This window comes from Carlito syrichta, unplaced genomic scaffold (assembly GCF_000164805.1).
Source record: "Carlito syrichta isolate Samal-C Ts95f unplaced genomic scaffold, Tarsius_syrichta-2.0.1 Scaffold305707, whole genome shotgun sequence".
NCBI lineage: Eukaryota > Metazoa > Chordata > Mammalia > Primates > Tarsiidae > Carlito > Carlito syrichta.
The window spans coordinates 513383-525733 of record NW_007249803.1 but is presented as its reverse complement, the minus strand read 5'-3'; the positions used below and the strand labels follow the sequence as shown (position 1 = coordinate 525733).

General features: G+C 33.8%; 1 pseudogene; it reads left to right on the top strand.

Moving 5' to 3' along the window:
* The window catches only part of LOC103264751, a 38221-nt pseudogene extending 35327 nt beyond the window's left edge, over nt 1–2894 (top strand).
* The last annotated feature ends 9457 nt before the right edge of the window (nt 2895–12351 follow it).

The window sequence follows — 12351 nt, the reverse complement described above, 5'->3', positions numbered from 1 at the left end:
TCATGTTTGGTATGTATTTTCCAGGCTTTTGTTTATGCATTACAGTCATTCATTCATACAGACATACATGTGAATATAATTGTATGCATGTACTAGTAGAGAAGATATGTACTGTTTATGTTTTATTTTCTTTGTTGTATAAACCATATGTCTTAAGTTTTTTATTTCAGTTCCCATAGCTCTATATTTTCCTTTTGAAATTGTACAGGTTTCATGGTATGGACTTCATATAATTTAGCCAACCCTGCTGATGATGGGCATTTGCTTTGTTTTTGTTTGATTACAAAAAAATTTCTGTAGTGATGATTATATGTGTGTACATGTGTGTGTCTATATTCTAGAGACTGATCCTCAGTTTGTTATACACATACAAACATTTTTCTGGTCTATCCCTTGAACTCAAACCTTTATGGTTTTTGTTCTCTTTTTGTGGTCTCAAGATTTCTTTTCCTAGAATAAGCATAATTCTCCTACATTGTAAAGTTTATGTTTATAATTTTGTTCAAACATTTAGTTCTTTACTCCATCTGAAATTTGTTTTGGAGAATGATGTGAAGTAGGGGGCCTAACTTTCTTTCTTTCAAATGGCTACCAATATTCCAACACCACTTATTGAGTGGTGAATCATTGATTGAAATGATCTTTCTCACTTACTATCACTATGACTACTAAATGTGTAGAGTACATACTAGGACCATCCATTATTCTAAGCACTGTACAAGTATTATCTTCCAATCTTCATAGCCACACATTTTACAGTTGAGAAATAAGGAATGGTAGGGTAAGTGATTGCCCAGTGTAATACAGTTGCTTAGTAGTGGAAAGTGGACTAGCTCAAAACCTATGCTCCTAATTTTATGTGAGCATGAGAAGTTTGAGTTGACAGATGTGTTTGCCATTTCCCAGGCAGCCTGAGCTAGTAATTGCTTTGATTTTTTCCCTTTTTGGATCATGATGGAAAACTTAGTATTAGAGGGGTGGAGGCTAAATTGTGGTTATTAAAATTGAAGACAGTCATGGAAATCAAGGGTAAATAAAAAAAAAACCCAGAGTATTTCTTGGGTTTATTCTAACATAATTTCTGGTGACAAAAAGGGATCAGGTTCCCTAACATTTTTAAGGACTGCCATTCAATTCTAAAATTTGGATATATGACAAATTGTATATACAAGTGAGTTTATTACTTGATTATATGAATGTTGATGGCACTTGGAGTTTTATTTAATATGGAGATGATTATCAACTACTGTATGATTTACTGAATTCCTTATTCTCTTCTTTACTTAGCATAAATGTGACATGATAGAACTATTTTGGGCTTTATAGCCAGACTAAACAGGATTGAAATCTCAGATCTTGAACTTACCATATTTCCTTGGGCCAGTAAATTGGACCTCTCAACTTCTGTTTTTTTCATCTTTAAATTAGGTGATAATACTGAGGGGGTGGTATGGTATTTAAATAAGATAACATTTGTAAAGTTCCTAGCAAGATACATAGTATGTGGTAAGTACACTATTTTAATTTTCTTTTACTTTAAAACATAATGAAAGTCCTTGACTTAAGTTAATAATTTGCTTTTCCCATTTATATCTCTTATAGAGCAATATAGTAACTTTTATTTGGAAGTTTTGAGTGAAATACAAAGAAGTAATCCTGAGCTAACTTTTAAAAAATTAACAAGTAAAAATTATATCCTTAGCTAATCTTTATGACTATGTTCTTTTGTCCAACCATTCCAGGATGTGTAGATAGTTTTTCTAGAGAAATATTTTAAGGTCATTTCCACCTGTGAGATGTCATAATTTAAGCGTTTCTTCCTTTGTGATTTCTAAATGTACTTTTTAAATGGGTCACTTAGATACTACAGCATTATATAGAATATATTAAGAAGTGTTGAATCAGATGGGCACTGAATGTCCTCATAACTCTGATATTCTCTCATTCTAGAAAGTGTACATTATCTAAAGTTTTTTCCTAGAATAGATATCAAGTTCATTTTCCATTTTTATTATGTGATGAGATTTTTGTCTCTGAGTAACTTAGAATCGTATGCTTTGTTAAAAAATTAAAGTATTTTATATGGTGGTTTGTGAAATATTTGATTCTTACATTTTACATAATATTTAAGAATTAATTCATTTTACTCACAAATATACCTTTAATATTGTTTCACTAATAATTTAGAAATTACATTAAATTGTATTATTTTTCTGCATTATCTTTTATAACTATCAATACATTGCATGTCTACACAAATGCTGATAGGATTAGCCAATTGAATGCCTGGATGAAAATTTGTAATAATGAATTATTAATTTTTTAATGGACATATTTGGTATCAAGTCTGCTGCATGCACTATAAATATGTATCTTTGATTGAATAGAAAAGTCTGTTTTTCAGTTAAGTGAGTAAAATGTAACTTTTACCAACCACGTGGAAACTTTTTCATGGCAAATTCATAAAAGGAGAATGAATGATGACTTATGTTGTTTTGATAAAATGAAAGGAGATCTTTAGCTGCAGCCATGCAGTGCGTTGTAAAATGAATCGGCCAAGTCATTTCTCCCCGCTATTCTCCTCTAAGGGCCGCCGTCGCGGGCATTTGCAGAGTCGCAGGGAAGAACACGGCCCCTCTGGAAGCCCTGGTATGGGGCGTGGGGCAGGCTGTACTAACTTTAACCCTCTCCTTTTCAAGGACCCTCGCTACACTTTGAGGTTTCTGTGGGGAATGTCTTACTTCCTATATGGAGACAGATGTACAGATTCCCTGACAACGGCACTGTTCGCCAGTGGAAATGAAACTGTTCAAGAATGTGGCGCGAACGGGTCAAAGCCTACGGAAGACCTTGAGCTGTGTGGAAAGAGTGCCCTCTGGTGTTCGTTCACGTGATTGCACTGCCGCACGGCCCCTTACGTGCCTCCGTCCCAGGCAAGGTGCATGAAGACACCGTGTGAAGCTGCAAGAAGAAGCACCTTGTTCAGCTGCCTGTCAGGTTAACATTGGTGCTGAAATCATCGTTCTTAACAGTGTTGTGTTAAGTCATAGGGACATTTTGAGGAATTTATGTATGTGCCAAATCTTCTTTTTGTTAACACTGATCATGCGACAGTTTGCAAGTGTAGATGTAGATGAGTGCTGTGAACATATTTGACGTGAATTCAGGTATAGTAAGATTTTTGTTTTGTAATGCTAAATCCCGTATGAGTGCTAAATTCCGAATTGTTTAGTATGGGAGAAAGCATTTGGTTTTTAATGTTGAGTGTTTGTGGGATTTAGGGCTTTAATATGTTTAGACATTATTATTATTTAACGTATGTGGAAAATTATAGTCTTCTTAGCAGAAGACTACCTAAACTGTTTTAAGGACTCAGACTAGATCTGTAGGGTGCATACTTTTTATTAACTTAAACAACACCCTTTTAATAGTTCCTCTCATGCATAAATATTCTGTTTATACAAATTCAAAAGCTTTATGGGTCACACACACTGATTGTAGCTTGTGTCATAAAAATATAATTTGAAACTTTTCTTATAAATTTTGTAGAAAAAAGTCTGACATGCATGTTGCATTCTTTTACCATTCTAAAGAACGTTTTTTGTCTTGTATCTCTTGGAGAAAACATGTTTATAACCAGTATCTCAGTGGGATTATATTACTTGTTGCATAGATCTTGATTTTTGACAAAACATAAGCAATGTTTTATTCTGGAGTATTAATTGTTTTTAGAGAGTGGCCTAAATTAGGCTCTGGAAATAAAAAGCTTCATTTGTAGATAAGTAAAAAGTAAGCTACATAGGTAGAGTAATAAACTAGTTTACTTTGGATATATGACAACATCATAATTTTACTACGTAAAAGTTGGAGAATATAATAAATAATTTTGAAATTTGGCAGTTAATCTCAGCATATCAATATAGTACTGAACGTGTGTTTGGTTATTCATTTCAGTTCAGTTCTTGTTCTATTAAGTTATGATTTAAGTTTATAAGTTATACATAAGTTTGTTATATGAATCTATGGGGATATTTATTAAAAATGGAAATGTCCTTTGGATAAAATATTTTAAGATGCGTTGGCAATATATAATTGTAAGAATATAGGAAATAGGGGAAACACAGTTTGGTTGAATTAGTCTCCTTTTTTTTTTTTTTTGGTACCAGGTACAATCATAAATGTGCTAACTCAAAGGAAGAACTGTAGTAGAGAATATAAAAAATTAACCTGACACCCTAGCCTCACTATTTGGTATAAAAATAGACTTCTTTTAGGACCCATTCAAATCTAACACATTTGTTACCCCCAACTACCTTTTCTCCACCAAAAGCAGAATATATCAGCAATTTACCAACAACGAGTTGAGGGTAAGTTGCTGATATATTCTGCTTTTGGTGGAGGGAGTCCTTTTACCAGTAAGGAGCCAATTTGGGGGATTTACTAACAATATGGCTTGGAAATTTGTTTCAAAAAACAACCAATAAGCAACTACGTGTGGATCTTTGAAGAAAACCTAAAAATTGATTCTTTTTATTATATACAAGCCTGAAATTATTTTCATGTGCTCTTTATATACCTGATGTGTTAATGAATTAAATTTAGGCATAATTTTCCAAGTCAATTTGATTTCTCTTTTTCTGTTATACTTCAATTCTCTTCTTCTTTCACTTAGGCTATTTTGTTAAAAATTTAAAGTATTCGTATTCTTTCAGAGTAATTGCCGATAACATGTTAAAATTGTTTCAGATCTACAGAATGGATATTTATTTTAACATATGATTATCTATTTATTTATTTTTAATTTAATTTTATTTTTTATGAGTTGGAGTCTCACTCTGTCGCCCAGACTGGATTGCAGTGGCCTCTCCCGGCCACCGCAGCTTCGACCCGCTGGGCTCTGGAGATCCTTTCGCCTCAGCCTTCCAAGTAACCAGAATTACAGGCATTCGCTACCATGCCCGGCTGATTTTTAAATTTATTATAGAGATGAGGTCTCGCCAAGTGTCCAGGTGGGTCTCGAACCTGCGGGCTCAGGCAATCCACTCACCTCAGCCTCCCAAAGTGCAGGATTACAGGGTGAGCCACTGAGCCTGGCTCAACATATGATTATTTAATGGTTTAAGAAAGTTATCATGGAAAGGTAATATGGAGCATATGCTTTGTAATTTTAAATAGCCAGAAAATAACTCAGACACATTAAAGGTATGAATGCATGGACCAAAGAGATTTAAACTCTTGTCTTTACTTTAGAATGAAAGTATAATCGAATGGTTAATAATTAGTTTGTAGAGTGTCCTGCAGTTAGTTATTTCATTGTCAAGTTTCATTACATTATGAATTGGGAATATAATATATCTCAACTTTTAATTTTAGGGGACATTTTTTGCTTCTTTGCTGTTTTCAGTTATTTCCATTGGAATTTTTGTACAGCTGTTCCTGGAAATGCAGTTTAATAGTATGAATTTATGACATTGTCTTAATAGTAATTTATATGCTGAGATGTTTTATAAGTTAGTGGTTTTCTTAGAGCAACAAGAAATGGTACATATACACACATATATATCATTATATACATATACAGAGAGCTGCTATATATAATTACGATCGAATTGGAAAGCTTTCGTTCAATGAACACTTTCATATTCTGGTGTAAAATTTGACACATTTGTTCAGTTGAATGATGTTTTAAGTAGTTTGAGAATTTTTAATTTTGGGGACATTTTCTTGGCTTAATAGTACTGGAGACCTTTGCTTGGGATGTGACACAAGTCCTTATTGATAAATTTTAGTTACACTTTCTTAAGATTTGTATATGATTTAACAGTTAATTTTACCTGTGACAGGTGCAAAAAGGAAGGGGGAAGATTCCTCTGTAGTTGACACTCCTTTATTTTTAAAAATGCTTAGTAAAATATTGATGGTAGTGAAATCATTTTCCCAAAGATGGAACTTCTGTAAGCCCAAACATACTGATTAGAAATGTCCATAGATCAGAGTTAGTCAGAAGGCCTAATTTAAACTACAAATAATGCTTGAAACTTTCAAAAGAAAGAGATACAAGCAATCTGCTCTACGGGACAGTTCCATTGGTTGCCTAGGATAAGGAAGGTCCTAAATGATGGCTGTATTCAATGCTTGCAGCTGAATTATTCTTATCTTAGATCTTAATGTTTACCAAACAGTGTTATGGTTTGTTACCCAATGTACTTTCTTAGTATTTGCAGCATACATTTTTATTGAACAAAGCATAAGAGTTTTGTTTGTACTTTAGATAAGAGAAATAAAGAAGAATTGGCTTGTGTATCTTGTATTTGTGATATACAGAGCAGGGGTAATTTAAAATCACATTAAGCCGGGCTCAGTGGCTCAACCTGTAACCCTGTGCCTTGGGAGGCTGAGGTGAGTGGATTGCCTGAGCCCATGGGTTCAAGACCCGCCTGGGAAACTTGCCGAGACCTCATCTCTACAATAAATCAAAAATTAGCCAGGTGTGGTAGCGCGCGCCTGTAGTTCCAGCTACTCAGAAGGCTGAGGTGGAAGGATCGCCGGAGCCCGGCAGATCGAGGCTGCGGTGGCCGGGAGTGGCCACTGCACTCCCGTCTGGGTGACAGAGTGAGACTCCAACTCAAAAAATAAATAAATAAAATCACATTTAGAGAACATATAACAAGGAACATGAGACAGCCACAGTACTGTGTCTGGGCTGATATATCAACCAATTCAATTCTCTCAACACTTTTTTTGTGGACTTAGGATGTACAAAGTGCTGTACCAAGTATTTTCTACACAAAGTACAAGGATGATCAAAATAGCATTCCTACCTTTGACTCTACCAAGAGGTAGCAAGATGACTTTACATTTAAAAAAATTGATACCACATTTTGCTTACTGATTTTTAGTAGTGACTTAAAATCCTATTCTAATTTTCTTGGTTCACCCCCTAAATAGGATTTCAATAACTGAGACAACATTACTGTGTCCTAGTAAAGAGAATACTAGACTCTAAACCAGCAACATAGATTTGAATTCAGGCTCTGTCACTTGTCAACTTTTTGATCTTGAGCAAACCATTTAACCGATCCGAGCTTCATTTATACTGTATCAAGTGTGATTAATATACATGAGTGTAGTTATTGGGAGGATTATGTGAGGTTGCTTATGGGTGGCAAAGCAGTATATATTTGATGGCAAATGATGAATAGCCATGAGTTTTTAAAAATTATATACCAATTGAATATGGTATTTTGTAAAAGTTCACCTATTTTCTTTCATTTTCATATTTTTTTCTACGTGTATTTTAAGAAGGAAACTAAAATGTTCTCTTAATCTTGCTTTCCTCGTTCCCTTTCCACCCTTTTATTTTATTTTATTTATTTTTTTGAGTTAGAGTCTCACTCTGTCGCCCAGACTGGAGTGCAGCTACCACGCCCAGCTGATTTTTTGATTTTTGGAGAGATGAGGTCTCGCCACCAAGTTGCCCAGGCAGGTCTTGAACCCGCAGGCTCAGGCAATCCACTCACCTCAGCCTCCCAAAGCGTGGGATTACAGGCTGAGCCACGGAGCCTGGCTCACCCTTTTATTTTTAAAATCAGAAGATACTTGACTAAGAACCTTTTGGGAGTGGGTGGTGGAAATGGCCAGGATAAGCAGGAGTAATTTAGGAATTCTGTTTGCCACTGGTTAAAATAGGAAAGGGTGGAAGTAGTTAGTGTTTACTTCTTTACCTCATCCTGCTTACTTCTCTAGGATTCATTCACCCAACATTCACTGAATCTCTTCTATATGCAAATTACTCTCCTTGTTTTAGGGATGGGAAGTGCATGAGATGGCTAACCCTCCTCTCCCCTGTGTGTTTGCCTTTCTTCTGCTGCCCCAGGCATTCGGCTCCACAGTGTAGTACCAATTCTGTAGGTAACTAGAACTGGGCTTCAGTATTAATTGGGTCCTTCCTTCCATGGATCAAAGGTGCTTAAGCCTTAGGATTTTTTTTTTTTTAGTTTAAAAGGAGGTACCATTATCTTTAATTTATGTCCATTTTATAATTCAGGAAGTGGCAAGATGCTAACATCACTTTCTGATATATTCTCAAACTACTTCACTCTTGACACTTACGGATTTTTCTCTCAGAAAGTCTCAATCAGAATCTCTTCAGTTGTTACTTGTTTTTAAGGTGTAAGTAACCTGAAAAATGACTGAAAACATTCTAGTAGATTTAGTTGCAGAAAAATGTGTTAACACTGGTTGGGTAACTGGGTAAATTACTATTTCTTTGAATAATGAGTGAAACTCTCAGTGGTTACAATGGGCTGGTAATGAAATGGTCTCATAATCTTTCTTAACTTCCTGTCCTTTTTATAACATCTTCGAAGGAGAACCCTTCAAGATAAAAAGAAGGGATATCATTTGATTAAAAATTATAACATTTTCCAAATATGTTGATACCATTTATAGCAGAGACAAGATTAAAGACAGAAAGAAATGTTGGGTGGGTAATGCACAAAAACAAAAATATATTTGATAAAGTGCCCCATGTTGTGTGAATGTTCCCTCCTGTTGAGACCATAAACTACACTGTATGAGCATGTGTGCTGCCTGTTTACATGTGCTTTGTTGCTTTACATGTGAGGCTTCACTGACCACAACGCATTTTGAAATCATATTAAAGTGTGTGTGTGTGTGTGTGTGTGTGTGTGTGTGTGAGAGAGAGAGAAAGAGAGAGAGAGAGAGAGAGAGAGAGAGAGAGAGAGAGAGAGAGAGACAGAGAGAGAGAGAGAGAGAGGTGGTAGGTTTGCTCTTCTAACTTTGGGATCTCTGTTCCATGTAGGCAATACATTGTTGTTAAAAAGGTTGCTGAATTAGTTATCTAAAAATGTATCTGTGAATTTGTTTTGGGATGTAATGCTTAATATGTAAAATATTTTCAGTAAATGTGGATATGTATCAGTTAATAATTTGTTAAACACTCAAATTTCTGAGTAAAGTAAGTTATGAACTATAATCATCTCTTCCCAGTGTAGGGGACACATTTTCACATTCTTTACATTTATTGCATATCTATTGAACTTATGTAACAACCCTTTCTTGATTTGCAGAACTAATTTAACAATTAATCTCCTTCCCCCTTCCATACAAATGTCATACGTTAAAATTTAAACTTCAGTTTGTTGATAGAATCCCAAGCGCTGGTTTAGAAGACAATATTCTTGACACCTATGGTTACGCAGCTATAATCTTATTGGAAAATAAATACTATAAGCAGGTCAGGAAGGTATGAAACTCTTAAATATATAAATATATTTTAAAATTATCTATTACACCCATATATACCTACCCTCAATAGTAGCATTCCTGCCCCCTTTGGGGGAATGTATTTAGGTATGTAACTGAAGCTGGAAAGCAGTTTGACATAAACACATAGAGGAAGTATAATGCAGAATCATCTGAGTCTCTTAAATGTAAATTGGTAACTACTAAAAATTGACACTTTTGTTAGAATCCTGTTTAAATGAATGTTAACTTGAAAGTATTGTGGATGATGAAAAGTTTCCTTTGTTTTTGAATTTTAAAGTATTTGCACATCATCATTAAGTATCTTTGGGATGAAACATTTTAAAGTTTTCTCCATAGAAAGCAAAACAGAGGCAATTGCTTGAATAATACAAATGATTTACTTTCAATACTGGAAGAATTGATAGTCTAATTGTTGACACTTTATTAGTATTTGTGTTTTTGAATGCATTTATCATGGAGGAAATTAAAAACTTTTGGCCCTTTCCCCAATACACACACACATTCAGACATGAGCGCTACACATTTAGATGAACAAATATAAAGCTCTACAGTATTTTTTGTTTTAACCATATAACTTGGTAAAATTCATATGCTTCTACCATAAGTATTAGCCCCTGACTGTAGTCATTCTGGAATGAGGGAATCAAGTTTATCTTAAAGTTTACTAGCTATAATATCTTTATTTAAATAGCAAAAATACAGTTTACCTGATATGTATTAGAAGAATCACTTTCAAATTGTGTTAACTCTCAGACTAGTGATGAATCATTTAGTAAATCACAGGATAGTTTTTAAAAGCTAAATGATGCCTTAGTGCCTTGAAAGTTAAGATAGTTTTGCAAAGTGGATTTAGTGAGATTCAGGATTGGGCACCTGTGAATTGGCTCTGTACATGTCACCTGAAACTGGGAATTCAGAATTTAGGAGATGTCATTGAAACAAATATTTGCTACTGACTTCTTATGGTTCAATATAAATCAGTTATTTAGCCATTGACTATGACTGATGACAGCTAGTTTCATTATATCTTCATGATGTGACCTTTTTCTCTATTTTTTCTTTTTCTGAGTAAGTATGAAATGGAAAAAAATGTACTCAAGAAAATTAAATGTGGGATTTTAAAATTTAGTTTTGTTATATACTAGAGATGCTAGCATGAGCAGTGTTAGTTTTATATGGTAGTACAGGGCAGATACTTTATGTAACCTTTAGAAATATGTTTACCATCAGGGATTTATTTTTACTATAGAAATATTAAATGTACTGTGAAGCTTAAAGACAGGAAGAATAAATTTTGGAGAGATAATACACAAAAACAAAGGCATATTTGATGAAGTACCTGACATTATGTGAACACAATTTCCCCTTCTGTTAAGACTCTAAACTACACTATATGAGTATGTGAACTGCATGTTTACATAATACAGTTTAATTTTGAAGGATTACTTAAAAACGATGTTTATATAGAATACCTGACAAGCTGTAGATATTGTATACTATTGATTTTTAATTTTATACAGGCATTTTTTAAATTTCCCAATTCATGTACAAATCTCATTGTGTAGATAACATAATTTCCTGGAGAACACAAATTTTGCAGTGAATTATAGGTATTTTAATTGCAGTAAGCATCAAGTTAGCCTTAAAAATGTTGATCTTTATTTTAAATGATTTTTCACCATTCTCATTTTCTTCAAATGGCAGCAATAAGCATATGCAAGTTATTTTCGATTATAGAAAGTTGGTCTAGGTTCCAATTCGTTGCTTTAAAGAAAAGATGCACAATTAATATCATCCAGTGTCTAATCACAGGACCACTTCTGAGGTCCACATGTGACTCTCCTCTTTGTAATATACAGGGTGAACTCTTTACTGATACACACAAAACGACTGTTAAAAGTGAATCCAGCACTTACATGTCATTACACAGAATTTATTGGACTAAAAATTTGCAATATACAGTATTTTAATAAAATTTCTGTATTCAATTTAATGCACTTATATATAAATAAACCTCTTTAAAAACTTTATGGAGTATTTGACTCTTGGTGATGTATTTTCTCATCTTCTTCACTGTGAACTCAAATGTCTTCTTTTGCTGTTTTGTCAGTTTTTATGACCCAGTTTTACCTATGAATTTTGGTGGTAGTGCTGAAAAGATAAGCAAGAAGTCTAGAGACAAATTTGGCTTATATTTGTGTAGGACCAATCCTAGGCCACATAAGTATCTACTTCTGCGAGTTATTGTTTTAAGAAGCATGCTATCACTTTTAGTAAGAAAGAACTACCATTTATTGAGTGCTTATTAGCTGTTAGATACCTCATATATATTCTTTTAACACTAAAGGTAAACCCTTCAAGTGATGTGTTTTAACCCCATTTTATAAATGAAACATTGGAGATTAAGAGAAGTAAGAAACTTGTCAAGGTCACATAGCTAATAATTGTTCAGCTGGGATTTTCTTCCCTATCCCTGTGTTTTCTCCCCGTCTATGTTGTGTTGGCTTCTACAGAGTATTCTGGGAGCTCTTACCTGTAATGAGATGATATTTCATTACTGTCAAAGATCAAATGACATGGGGTCTTAGAAAATTATCAACTCAAGATTTTTATTGTCAACTTTATGCATATTTTGAATTTTTATTAAGGTTTTTTGAAGGAAATGGTAGATACCCAACTAGTCTCAACTATCACCCTGCCTGAGAAGAGATTGGAACTGACCAAGCCAGTCACTGCAAATGTTACAAACCCTGCTGGAAGAAAAACTAGCTTAATTTTTAAAATTGTGCAAGCATAATGAAAAAAAAAATAAACACTTTTTCATACACCTACATACTTATTGAACATAGTTACTAAATTTAAATGTATTTTCCCTTGATAACTTTTAAATTCAACTATAACTATAAAATTTTTAAATAAATTTTCTCCCTGACTATGAATCTTAAAACAATTCTTGGACAAAATATAAATCTTGACATCACAAGAGAATTTTTTATTTTGATTCTATTATCTTTGGCTCTTGCAGTAATATTTTTGTAATGTTGTAATTTATAAACTATC